The following is a 12,592-nucleotide window of genomic DNA, read 5'->3' on the forward strand; positions in this document are numbered from 1 at the left end:
AATTACAAAGATGCACTAATGAAACAACTAAAGGAAATCTTTCCCCACATAATTCTGTTTTCTGATTGTTTTCTGGGTTGTTCACAAAAACAATCTTAGGGCAAAATGCGGTGATATTCCTAGAATCTTGCAAAAGAGTTTAGAGCTAAGCCAAGTTGGTTCATTTTCATATAACTAATGCCTCTTCCATTATTTGAGTTTGGCAGATTGTCATCCACAGCCAGCTCACACAGGAAGAGGTGCCTCCGCTGTCACCCCTCTGTGATGTGTGCTGTCAGGGCTGAGGCTCCAGTGCTGGCTCTGTAGTTACTGAAAACCCATCAGCAGATGTCTGGCCTGAGTCCTCTACCTTTGCAGTTTGAGGAGCCTCATCTCACATACAGAATAAATGAGTGGAGGAGTGTAGTTAGTGGAGGTTATGTGCCTGGGGCAGTGGTGTCGCTGGCTGCTTCCTAGGACAGAAATTTAATTAGCTCCATTATATGCCAAGCCTGAAATCCTTGAAAAGGTAACACCAAAAAATATGTAATTTGAAAGGTAGTAATACCTGGCAACCACGTATCTTTAAGTCTTTTTACTTATTGAAGCCAGAAATGTGAAAATATGGCATGTGGCAGGAAAGACACATTTTTTGCAAACATTAAACAGGATTTTATGAAGCACTTACATGTATTTTAGAGGACACTTAGGGTTTCTGAATATGTGCACAACTTAAAAAAACTAGACTTGGAATAGAATAATACACTTTGTTATTAACATTATGGACAAATTGCTGGCTCAAATCTGTTGTCTAACAATTAGCAGTTTTCATGAAAAACCTCCTGGAGCTGGTAAGATTCCAAAAATAGTTCCCACTATCACCATAGGAAGAAGAAATTTGTGTTGTTGTTGTTGTTGTTGTTGTTGTTTTAATGATGAATTAAAATGAATTGTACTGAGGATCCTTGGTAATGTTCTCTCTTAAACATGAAAATATTTGGTTTACTCCCAGCGCTCTGTGCTACCATTGAGTCTTCCATAGAAGAAGGTCCTGTGAATCTGCTGTCACTCAGGATTTCATCAGGGGGCTCTGGTCTTCCCATTTGAAAACTTACATTCTCTTCACCTTCTTTTGACTCTCATATCATGTACAAACTGCATTTATTTCATTTCCTTTTGATTCTTCCATACAAGTGGTTCATATATGTAAACCGATAGTTTACAAAGGATGTTTCAGTTAAATGTGTGCCTTGAAATGTGGAAATTGGCTTGGCTTCGTTCCTCAGTGAATCAGCAAAGTCCTGTCTGTGCCACTGTGATCCCTTAGCCGCCCTCTGACAAATCCTTTTATTTTTGAAATCCTGAATGACTGTAGTAGGACTTCTTCTCTGGCTGACAGAAAAACCACAGGGCAAATTATCCTCCTAGGAGAGCACGAAGAGTAGTTTTGCAGCAGTTTAGGAGCATTGCTGCAAGAATACTGTTATTTCCTGAGGTAAGCTTGTAAGACACTCTCTGAGGATCTTCGAGGTCGAAGATCTAGGGGTGCTAAGATACATGACTTTCTGCTATTAGCCTAATCACAGGCCATACAAGCAAGGGGCACAGATAAGCCTAGCAAATGGGAGGAAATTTTGTTCAAGGCCCAAGCAGTGCCTCAGGCCTACTCATAGAGGATAACTGTACAGTTCCATTTCTGCAAATAATTTATTAAAAATACTCTTAATCTAGGCCAATTTTAATGAAAAATCCTTCAAGGGAAGGATTCAAAAGAATCCTTGTTCTGAAAACAAAGCAAACTTTTGTACGCTAATGGACCACTTTGGGATCTCTGTGTTGAACTTACTGAATGAAGTTTCTGAATTTCACAGGTGTACCTGTGCAAACAGAGTGTTAATTTGCTCTAAAGGTCTGATAGAATAAACCAATGGGGCTATAAAAGTCAGGTCCAAAAATTCTCTATCATAGATCACTTTTATCAACTGAAAAGCCTTCTAGGCAAATGTAACTTGAAAGGTTTACCATTGAAGGAGCTAATTTTCCTAACATCTGCTAGCACTCTTCTCTGATCTAGACGAAGTGTTCCTGATCAAGGTTATCTACTAAAGCCCTCAAACCTCCTAAGGTTATATGTAAATATTTGCATGCAAGTACATATAAGTAGCTTCCTACCACCTTCTCTCCATAAAAGGGGACAAGGTTTTAAATAACTTATCAAAGAGGATTATGACCTAAATTAAAGCCCTCTGATCTAGATAAACTGGAAGTCCATTCTCCTACCACAGTAAACAGGAAGGTAGCCACCCTTCCCAGGGTGGGCCCTTGTGCTTATTCTTACACCACTGGTGTGGTTTCAGAGTAAGTGAGCTTATTGGTCTGTTGATGTCACAGTAAGTTCCTCAATATTGTCTGTGTTCAAATACAAATTGGATATAGTTCATGCTGCTTTTTTTTTTTTTAAGAATCTAGATAAATACAGAGATTATGCCCAGTAAGTTAGCTCTTACTCTAACTGCAAGATATATTTTGTAAATAATCCAAAGTATGACCATCTAAATGGAGTCCTTTGCAATATTTTATTGTAATGTCTCGTCTCTGCTTTGTGGTATGTACTCTGATTTCAGTTAAGCTACAGGACAAATCTGTCCAGTTCTAGAAGTACTCTCAGACCAAAGGCTTGGTCCTGCCTAGAGATACGTCTACAACCCTTTGCTATGGAAAAGGAGTTTTACTAACAAAGGTATGTTCTTTTCCCTCATAAAATGTCAACGTTTTGTCCACATGTCTAGTATACATAGAATGTCTGGATCTTTTTACAGAAATCAAAGTTAAAACACCTGTGATGTAGGTCCTCAACAGCTACATCAAGGAGGCAAATCCTCGTCCATATCTTTTTGTAATTATTGGTAGCCAATAGGAATATCCAAAAAAGACATGCTAGCTATTCTTTCTTTTAATTTTCTAAGTTCCTCAACTTTATGTCAGAACACCAGAAGGCCTCTTACTATACCAGGCCTTGTATCCAGGTCTCTGTGTTTTGCGTGAGGCTGCTAAGCCTAAGTGAACCTCGCTCCCACTGACGTAAAGCTCATCTCCTTGCACCTGGGCTGCCCCCTGGGGAAGGCACAGGTAGCTTCCCACCCACCGTGTGAACTGCCGTGCCCGCTACTACAGGGGGCTCCTGTGCAGAGAAGAGCCTGATGTTGCCTGGAAAAATACATTTCCTGTCCCACAACCTTCTGGGTAAACTGGCGCCAAGTGTAGCCTGTGATACTCTTGTGAGTCTCAGTGTTTCCTGAACTGAAAGACCCCTGGTGGATGGTGCACCTGCACAAAAGCAATATTGAAAGGCAAGTAGGTGGAGTTTGACTCCAAGTATAAGAACATAATAACACCTTATAATAATTGCTAGCATGTATTGTGTGCTTCCTATATGTTGGCGCTGTTCTAAACACTTGACGTAAATTAACTCGCAGTATCCTATGAGGTAAGTACTATTATTATCTCCACTTTAAAGATGAGGAAACAAAAGAACCGGGAGGTTTGGTAGCTTGCACAAGGCGACAAAGCTATTAAATGGTAGAGCTGGCATTTGAGCCGAGGCGGTCTTGTTCAAGTACCTGGTGCTCTTACCTAATTACACAACCCTGCCTCTCAGGAATGTGTCACTTCCAATGTGTATTTATTTTCAGATATTACAAAGTTGAAGAAATAGAACTAACATTAATACAATGTCCTCTTTTGTTTTAAATAATTGACTGTCCAACATCTGCTTTGGGGAAGTTATAGAATTTTTGCAATGCATGTTGGTATTAAGAAAAATGAGAGCATCATACTTTCCAAAATATTTTGTTAGGATGGTGGTTTGATAATGTTTAGACTCCACCATTTCCTAAGCAGCATTTTTTTGAAATAGCAAATAGAAATAAATACTCAATCATTCTTATAAGCCCCAAATCATCTAAAGACTTTTAGATTAAGAGTATTTTTTAACAAAGTGTTTTTAAATTTTAAAATGTGGATCTCAATAAACAAGTCAGTAACAAAAAAACATAAACAAATCATATTATAGCTTCTGGGACATGGAATTATATAACCTTTATTTCATTCTTTAAAATGTGTCATAGTACAAACCGAACTTTTTTCTGACTCTCAAATAAAATTAATCAATTTGTTTGCCTTGGTTTTGCAATAGAAACCAGAATTTGGTCCCCTGACCTTGGAGTTTCTGTTTAACCCTTACTTAATTTTAAAGTGCTCAGTTAAACTATTTGGAAATAACATTAGTGTAGGTAATGTAAGAAAGCTATATATATATATATGTTTCTTGGTATGTGATGAGTGACAGCTTAAATATTTCTTAAACTTAAGAGTTTTATAGTCTTTTTAAATAATAAGTGACATTTTCATCTCTAGATTGATCTAATAGTGAGAGCTGTATGCCATAGGAAATGCTTAAATGTGTATTTGCTAGCAAAAATGTATCATCTAATTCAATGTTTTTATTATCTACCGTGAATCTTCCTTGAGAACTTAAGTATCCCAATACTTGTTTAACACATTCTTTTGTTTCTGAGCAGATTTTTAGAAGAACGGTCTGTATTGAAAACATTCTCCTTTTTCACGTGCTCTCAAAAAAGCTCAGCAGCCAGGCTTAATGGGAAAATCAAAGAAGGGGCTTTGGTAAGGCTGGTCAGAATGGAGTTACACACCCAAACTGATATTGTCACACTTAGAATTAAACTGAGAAGTGGCTACTTCTTTGAATATGAAGAGTTATGGGCCACTGATAGTATTTACCTAGTAGATTTGTTTCTTGTCTACTCTCCATTAGAACATGACAACAGAAAAGGACAACTTAAGCTGAAAGAGGAAAAATCAAAGCAAGGAATAACTAAAGAAATGTAACACTACTGAGAGGGCCAGACATGAAATGAAATATGACATTTATTCAGTTGTAATACTGTCCTGTCAAAAAACATTTTCAAATCTTACTGGTTTCTAAAGCACATACTCTAGGACAAAAACATTTTATGTCATCTTAAAAGGAAATACTCCAAATATAACACCAATTCAGGTGGCTACTCAGAATGCTTTTTAATTCTATTTGAAATGACCAATTATAAAAATATGATTGGTTATATTATGATTAGCTATCCTTCAGTAAGGTTGGCTTAAACCCAAATGATAACCTGAAGAACTAATTTTCTATAACAGTACATCACAGCTACTAGTTACGCAGATTCAAAAATTAGTATATTCTTTCCTAATCCAGCACTTGTAGGAGTGGGCTAAGTTTGGCATGGTTGTCTGAACATCGATGCTTTTTTTTTTTGCAACAAACTGTGCTCTTTGTCATTCTTGTTTTTTCCTTTCCATCATGAGGACAGGCAGTGAGGTCTGCCCTCTCTACAGACATCTGTTGATAATGTTGCAGAAACTCTGGGCTGAGAGTAAGAAAGCACCAGTATTGGTCCTAGATCCTCCACTCATCTCTTGCATGACCACAGGTAAGGAAAAACTAGGTTGTGTGAAGCTAAAAATCCAAATGGCATCTATTTCCAGTTCATGCAGGGACTTCCATTCCACAGACCTTTTCACATTCCTACTATTTTTCAAACTGTCTTGATCGTCATTATCCTATCATTTTAACCCCTTTATTAGCAACAGTAAACATTTCTTTGCTTCTCTTTGCTATAGTCATCTAGCAGAAGAGAATTGTCCATGTTCCTAGCACTGACCCACTGATTACTGTTTTAGAAAATCCCTTCACTGGGGAAATGGGTTTCAAGATAAACTGATGAGCTGACAGACAATGCCTGTTTGTATCTTTAGGCAACTGCACTTACTCTGCCCAAACACTATTTCAAACGTCCACTCTAGTCAAAACTTTGACACCTCACATTCTCACTTGTTCTACTGATTACTTTATTTAAAATACATATAAAGCAAACAACAACATAAGAGTAACAAAAACAGAAGCAGCAAAATTAAACTGTCTGAACTTGCCCTTAATTCTTATCCAGTATTATTAAAATAAGTTATTTCTTTTTCTCTCAATAACCAGTACTTCTTTTAAAAAAATTTTTTTGTTGAAGCACCGTCAGTTATAGTGTGTCAATTTCTGGTGTACAGCACAATGTCCCAGTCATGCATATACAGACATATGTTCATTTTCATATTCATTTTCATTAAGGTTTATTACAAGATATTGAACATAGTTACCTGTGTTACACAGAAGAAACTTTTTAAGATCTATTTTTATGTATAGTGGCTAACATTTGTAAGTCTCATACTCCCAAATTTATCCCTTCCCACCCACTTTCCCCAGTTTACTATGCCTGCGAGTGTTTGTTTTGCAGATGAGTTCATGGTGGCCTTTTTTTTCTTTCTTTTTTTTTTTTTTTAAGATTCCACACATGAGTGATATCATATGGTATTTTTCTTTCTCTTTCTGGCTTACTTCACTTAGAATGATAATCTCTAGGTCCATCCATGTTGCTGCAAATGGCATTATTTCATTCTTTATGGCTGAGTAGCATTCCATTGCATAAATACACCACATCTTCTTTATCCAGTCATCTGTCAGTGGACATTTAGGTTGCTTCCATGTCTTGGCTATTGTAAATAGAGCTGCTATGAACACTGGGGTGTATGTATCTTTTTGAATTAGAGTTCCCTCCAGATATATATCCAGAAGTGGGATTGCTGGATCATATGGTAAGTCTACTTTTAGTTTTTAGAGGAATCTCCATACTGTTTTCCGTAACAGCTGCACCAAACTGCATCCCCAATGACAGGGTAGAAGGGTTCCCTTTTCTCCACACTCTCTTCAGCATTTATTGTTCATGGGCTTTTGAATGATGGCCAGTCTGACTGATGTGAGGGGATACCTCATTATAGTTTTGATTTGCATTTCTCTGATAATTAGCGATATTGAGCATTTTTTTTCATGTGCCTTTTGACCATTTGTATGTCTTCACTGGATAATTGCTTGTTTAAAGTCTTCTGCTCATTTTTGGATTGGGTGGTGTTTTTTTTTTTTTTTTTTTAAATTAAGTTGTATGAGCTGTTTGTATATTCTGTAAGTTAAGCCTTTGCCAGGCACATCATTTGCAAGTATTTTCTCCCATTCCATCGGTTGTCATTTTGTTTTGTTTATGGGTTTTTTTTGCTGGGCAAAAGCTTTTAAGTTTATTAGGTCCCATTTGTTTATGTTTGCTCTTATTTCTGTTGCCTGGGTAGATTGCCCTAGGAGAATATTACTAAGGTTTATAAGGTTTATGTCAGAGAATGTGTTGCCTATGTTTTCTTCTTGGAGATTTGTGTCTTGTCTTGTATTTAAGACTTTAAGCCATTTTGAGTTTATTTTTGTATATAGAGTGAGGGAATGTTCAAATTACATTGATTTATATGCTGTTATCCAGTTTTCCAAACACCACTTGCTGAAGGAGACTGTCTTTTCTCCATTGTATAGTCTTGCCTCCTTTGTTGAAGATTAATTCCGTAGATCTGTGGGTTTATTTCTGGGCTCTCTCTTCTGTTCTACTGATCCATATGTCTGTTTTTATGCCAGTACCACACTGTTTTGATTACTATAGCTCTGTAGTATGTCTGAAGTCTGGGAGGGTTATTCCTTCAGCTTATTTTTTTTCAATATTGCTTTGGCAATTCTGGGTCTCTTGTGATTTCATAGAAATTTTAAGATGCTTTGTTCTAGTTCTGTGAAAAATGTCCTGAGTTAAATTGATAGGGATCACATTAAATCTGTAGATTGCCTTGGGCAGTATGGCCTTAATAACCAATACTTCTAATTATACTCTAGATTCTGTTCATTCTTTGCCTTATTGGAGAGTGTGCACAATTGATTCTTATCTACAAATGCATCTTCATTCTATTCCTTTCTATTGACTTTTTCACTATAGTATTTATTCATATTTCTTACTGAAGTATAGATTTACAATGTTATGTTAGTTTCAGTTGTACAACATAGTGATTCAATATTTTTATAGATTATAATACATTTGAAGTTATAAAATATTGGCTATATTCCCTGTGCTGTACATTGTTATATCCTTGTACGTTGCTTATTTACACATAGCAGTTTGTATCTCTTAATCCCACCCCTCTCTGCTGCCCCCTCCCCCACATCTTTCCCAGCTATTAATGACTAGTTTGTTCTATATATCTGAGTCTGTTCCTATTTTGTTATAATCATGTTTGTTGTCTTTCAACAGATTTCTGTATCCTAATCTTGTATCCTGCATCTTTACTGAATTCATTTATTTGTTCTAACAGCTTTTCTGGGGGAGTCTCAGGGTTTTCTCTCTATAGAAACGTGTCATCTGCAAATAGTACAGTTTTTTTTTTTTTTTACCTTTCCTTCCAATTGGGAGGCCTTTTATGTAACATAGTATTGAAGTCCTAGCCACAGCAATCAGAGAAGGAAAAGAGATAAAAGCGGCGAGAGTGAGCATTCTTGTCCTGTTTCTGATTTTAGAGGAGAGGCTTTCAGGTTTTCACCATGGAGTATAATGTTAGCTATGGTTTTGTCATAAATGGTCTTTATTATGTTGAGGTATGTCTGCTCTATGTCCACTTTCTGGAGAGTTTTTTTTTTTATCATAAATGGATGTTGAATTTTGTCCAAAGCTTTCTATGCATCTATTGACATGATTTTTATGGTTCCCTTTGGTGATGTGGTGTGTCACATTGATCAATTTGTGAATATTAAAACATCAATTGCATCCTTGGAATAAATCTCACTTGATCATGGTGTTCGAGTCTATGAATGTATTGCTGGATTTAGTTTGCTAACATTTTGTTGAGAATTTTTGCATATATGTTTATCAGTCATATCGGCCTGCAATTTTTTGTGTGTGTTATATCGTTGTCTGGTTTTGTTATTAGAATAATGCTGGCCTCATATAATGAGTTTGAAAGCATTCCTGCCTCTGCCTGCAACTTTTTTGAATAGTTTGATAAGGGTGTTTTGGTTTTTTTTAATTGTTTTAATTTTTATTGAAGTACAGTTGCTTTACAGTGTGTTCATTTCTGGTGTACAGCATAGTGATTCAGTTATATATATGAAAAGGAATAATATATTCCTTGTATCTTACTTATTTAATATATTCCTTTTCATATTCTTTTTCAGGTAAGTGTTAACTCTTCTCTAAAAGTTTGGTAGAATTCAGTTGTGAAACAATCTGGCCCTGGACTTTTATTTTCTGGGAATTTTTTAAATTACCGATCCCATTTCATTATTGGTAGTAGTTTTGTCCATGTTTTGTGTTTCTTCCTGATTCAGTCTTGCAAAATTGCACATGTCTAGGAATTTGTCCATTTCTTCTAGGTTGTCCGTTTTATTGGCATATAGTTGTCCTTAGTAATCTCTTATGAGCCTTTGTAGTTCTGTGTGTGGGTTGTAACTTCTTTTTCATTTCCAATTTTATTGATTTGGGCCCTCACTCTTTCTCTTGGTAAGTCTGACTAAAGGTTTATCAGTTTTTAAAAATCTTTTTAAATAACCAGTTCTTAGTTTCATTAATCTTTTCTGTTTTTTTAATCCCTCTTTCATTCCTCTTTCATTTATTTCTGCTCTGCTCTTTATGATTTCTTTCCTTCTACCAACTTTGGGTTTTATTTTTTCTTGTTCCTTTAGGTGTAATGTTAGGTTTTTTATTGAAGATTTTTCTTATTTTCTGGATCAGTCTTGTATCACTATAAACTTTCCTCCTAAAACTGCTTTCACTGTATCCCATAGGTTTTGGATCCTTGTGTTGGGTTTGTGTGTGTGTCTGTGTATATATATATATATATATATATATATTTTAATTGAAGTAGATAGTTTACAATGTGTCAGTTTCTGGTGTATAGCATAATGTTTCTGTCATTCATATACATACACATATTCCTTCTCATATTCTTTTTCCTTATAGGTTACTACAAGATATTGAATATAGTTCCCTGTGCTATACAGTAGAAACTTGTTTACTTTATCTGTTTTATATGTATTAATATCTGCACTAACTACTATATATAAACAGTAAGTTTATACTGGATCATTGTGGTTTTATTTTCATTTCTCTCCAGGTTATTTTTTTTACTTCTTGATTTCTTCAGTGATCCATTGGCTGCTCAGTAGTATATTGTTTAGCCTCCACATGTGTGTTTTTTGTAGTTTTTTTTTCTTGCAGTTGATTTCAATCTAATAGTGTTGTGGTTGGAAAAGATAATAAGATTTCAATTTTCTTAAAATCATTTTAGGATGTAGGGCTGAATTTGGAGCAAGAGGGTCTGGCGGGGCACAGAGCCCCAGGCAGTTTTCAGTCTGCTGCCTCTGTGTTGTGACCAGGAATAAGCAAGTCTGTGTGTGTTCTTAAGGAGGGGAGTCTTGGTTTCTTACTGCCTTCCAATAGGCCCCACTGGCTTTCAAACCAGCTAAGGGGCCTCATCTTCCCTGTGTTGGATCCCAGGGGTGGCCTCCTATGTGGTTTGAACCATTTTGCTCCCCAGGGAATATCCTCAAGTCTATGATAGACCCCCTCCTCTTCTGTCCGCAGCTAGGGGTGTGAGTCCCAACCAGATCATGTCTCCTCCCTTCCTACTAGACTCTGTGTGGATCTTTCTTTACAGCCTTAGAAGCAGAAGAGCTGTTCTGCTAAGACCCAGGTCAATTTTATCAAGAGTCACTGTATCTGTAGTTGTAGTTTTGATGTGTTCTTGAGGGGAGGTGAGCCAGCATCCTCCTACTCCCACACCTTGATCTCTCTCTACCTTCACTGTAGTATTTAAATGTTCATGAAACTCTATTGTAAAACAGCCAGAATTTTTGAAAGGTTTTCTATACTCCCTGACAGTATTTTCTTCGCTTCTCAAGCAACTGGACTCTTACCTTCATGTACATGTTTCCCCTTTTTTCTACTAGATATTGGTAGATACATAATTATATATGATAATTATACATTAAACCACATACTTAATATGTATTATAACTTCTATATAATAATATGTATTATCTAACATGTCACATTTAATATATACTGAATATAATGTAATTTTGTAGATTTAGTTTCTTTTGATCAAATTCATTTAGAGGTCAATTCTCATTCTGATATAATAGTCCAGTATGCAAAAATAAAAAAAAGTTTATTTAGCCATTTTACTGTTGATGGAGTTTTACATAGTTTGGGGCTATTATTAATAGCAGTTTACAAATGTTCAGGTATGTGTATTTTGGTGAACATATATATGGAGCTTTGTTAGGTAGATACCTGAGAGTGTAGTTGTAGAGTCATAAAAATGCCCATATTCAGTTTTATTGGATACTCCCACAGATTTCCAAAAAGCTCTTGCAAATTTATACTCCCACCAGCAAAATCTGAGCTTTCCAATTGTAACACATCTTCACCTACACTTTTCACCCTGTATTTTTCATGTTAGCCATTTTGGCAGATTTATAGCTAAGATTTTAATTGGCACTTCCTTGCTAACTAATGAAACTGAGCATATTCTTCTATGTATATACTAACCTGCCTCTGGAGACCTTGCAAAATTCACTTAAATCTTACGTATTTTTTCTAAATTCTTTTGGATTTCTAAATGTGTAAGCATGTCTTCTATAAATAATGACAATTGTATTTCTTCTTTTTCATTTGTCTTTTTTTCCCCTTGTATTATTACACTAGGTAGAACTACCAGTACAGAAGAAGAATCCCAGGTATTTTTTAAAATTTATCTTCTACCTCAGAAAGAATGTTTTCAATCTTTTGTTATTTATTTCTTAGTTACCTCATGGACTAAATAATATTTATTTTTTAAACTTTTCTGGTAAGGGAGGATTTCCAAGTTTTATAATTAGAGACTATGCTCTGAGTGATTTCAAAAATTTACTATTTGTTGGTTTTCTTCATGACCCAACATATGGTCAAATTTGATGTGTGTCAGAAATACTAGAAAGGAATGTAAACTTAATATTGTTATATCAGCATTGTTTGATGTTTGATGTTAGTTTTCTTGGGCCTCTTCTCAGTCCAGTCCATCCCCATCCCAGGTATCAGGTAACAACTGATCTGTAGATGTACCTTCTATAGAGCTGCATATAAATGAAATTCTACAGTATGTATTTTTGCCTGTTTTGCTTTTTCCCTCAGTTGTAAGCTTCACCCATGTTGCTGCATGTATTGGTAGGTTATTATGTTTGTTACTGGGGGGTATTATATTTTATATGTATACCAAAACTTACTAACGCATTCATCTGTTGACTAACCTTTATTCATTTGCAATCTTTTATTATTATGATAAATGTTGACCAAAGTTATGCTACCATTTTTAAAATTATTGTATTATTTAATTATTTTATTTGGGGGGGAATAAGTTAGGTTTGTTTATTTTTAAAGGAGGTACTGGGGATTGAGCTATACTCTCCCTACTTAGTTACCATTTTAAATTACCACCAGCAATAATATTAAACAATTACTCTACATCTTAGGCCATATTTGGTATTTTAGGCTTTAGACATTCATGTCACTGGTTTTAAGTTGCTTTTCTCTTACTATTAATGATGTTGAGGATATGCTAGAGTACTTATGTGAATGTTCACTATCTTCTTTAG

At 35.6% G+C, this 12,592-nt stretch overlaps 1 protein-coding gene across 7 annotated transcripts in view; it reads right to left on the minus strand.

The window, feature by feature from the left end:
• The window catches only part of CTNNA3 (catenin alpha 3), a 1,348,033-nt gene that overhangs the window by 7,717 nt on the left and 1,327,724 nt on the right, over positions 1-12,592 (minus strand). The gene's annotated exons all lie outside the window — the stretch shown is intronic.

This window comes from Camelus ferus, chromosome 11, assembly GCF_009834535.1.
Source record: "Camelus ferus isolate YT-003-E chromosome 11, BCGSAC_Cfer_1.0, whole genome shotgun sequence".
Lineage (NCBI taxonomy): Eukaryota > Metazoa > Chordata > Mammalia > Artiodactyla > Camelidae > Camelus > Camelus ferus.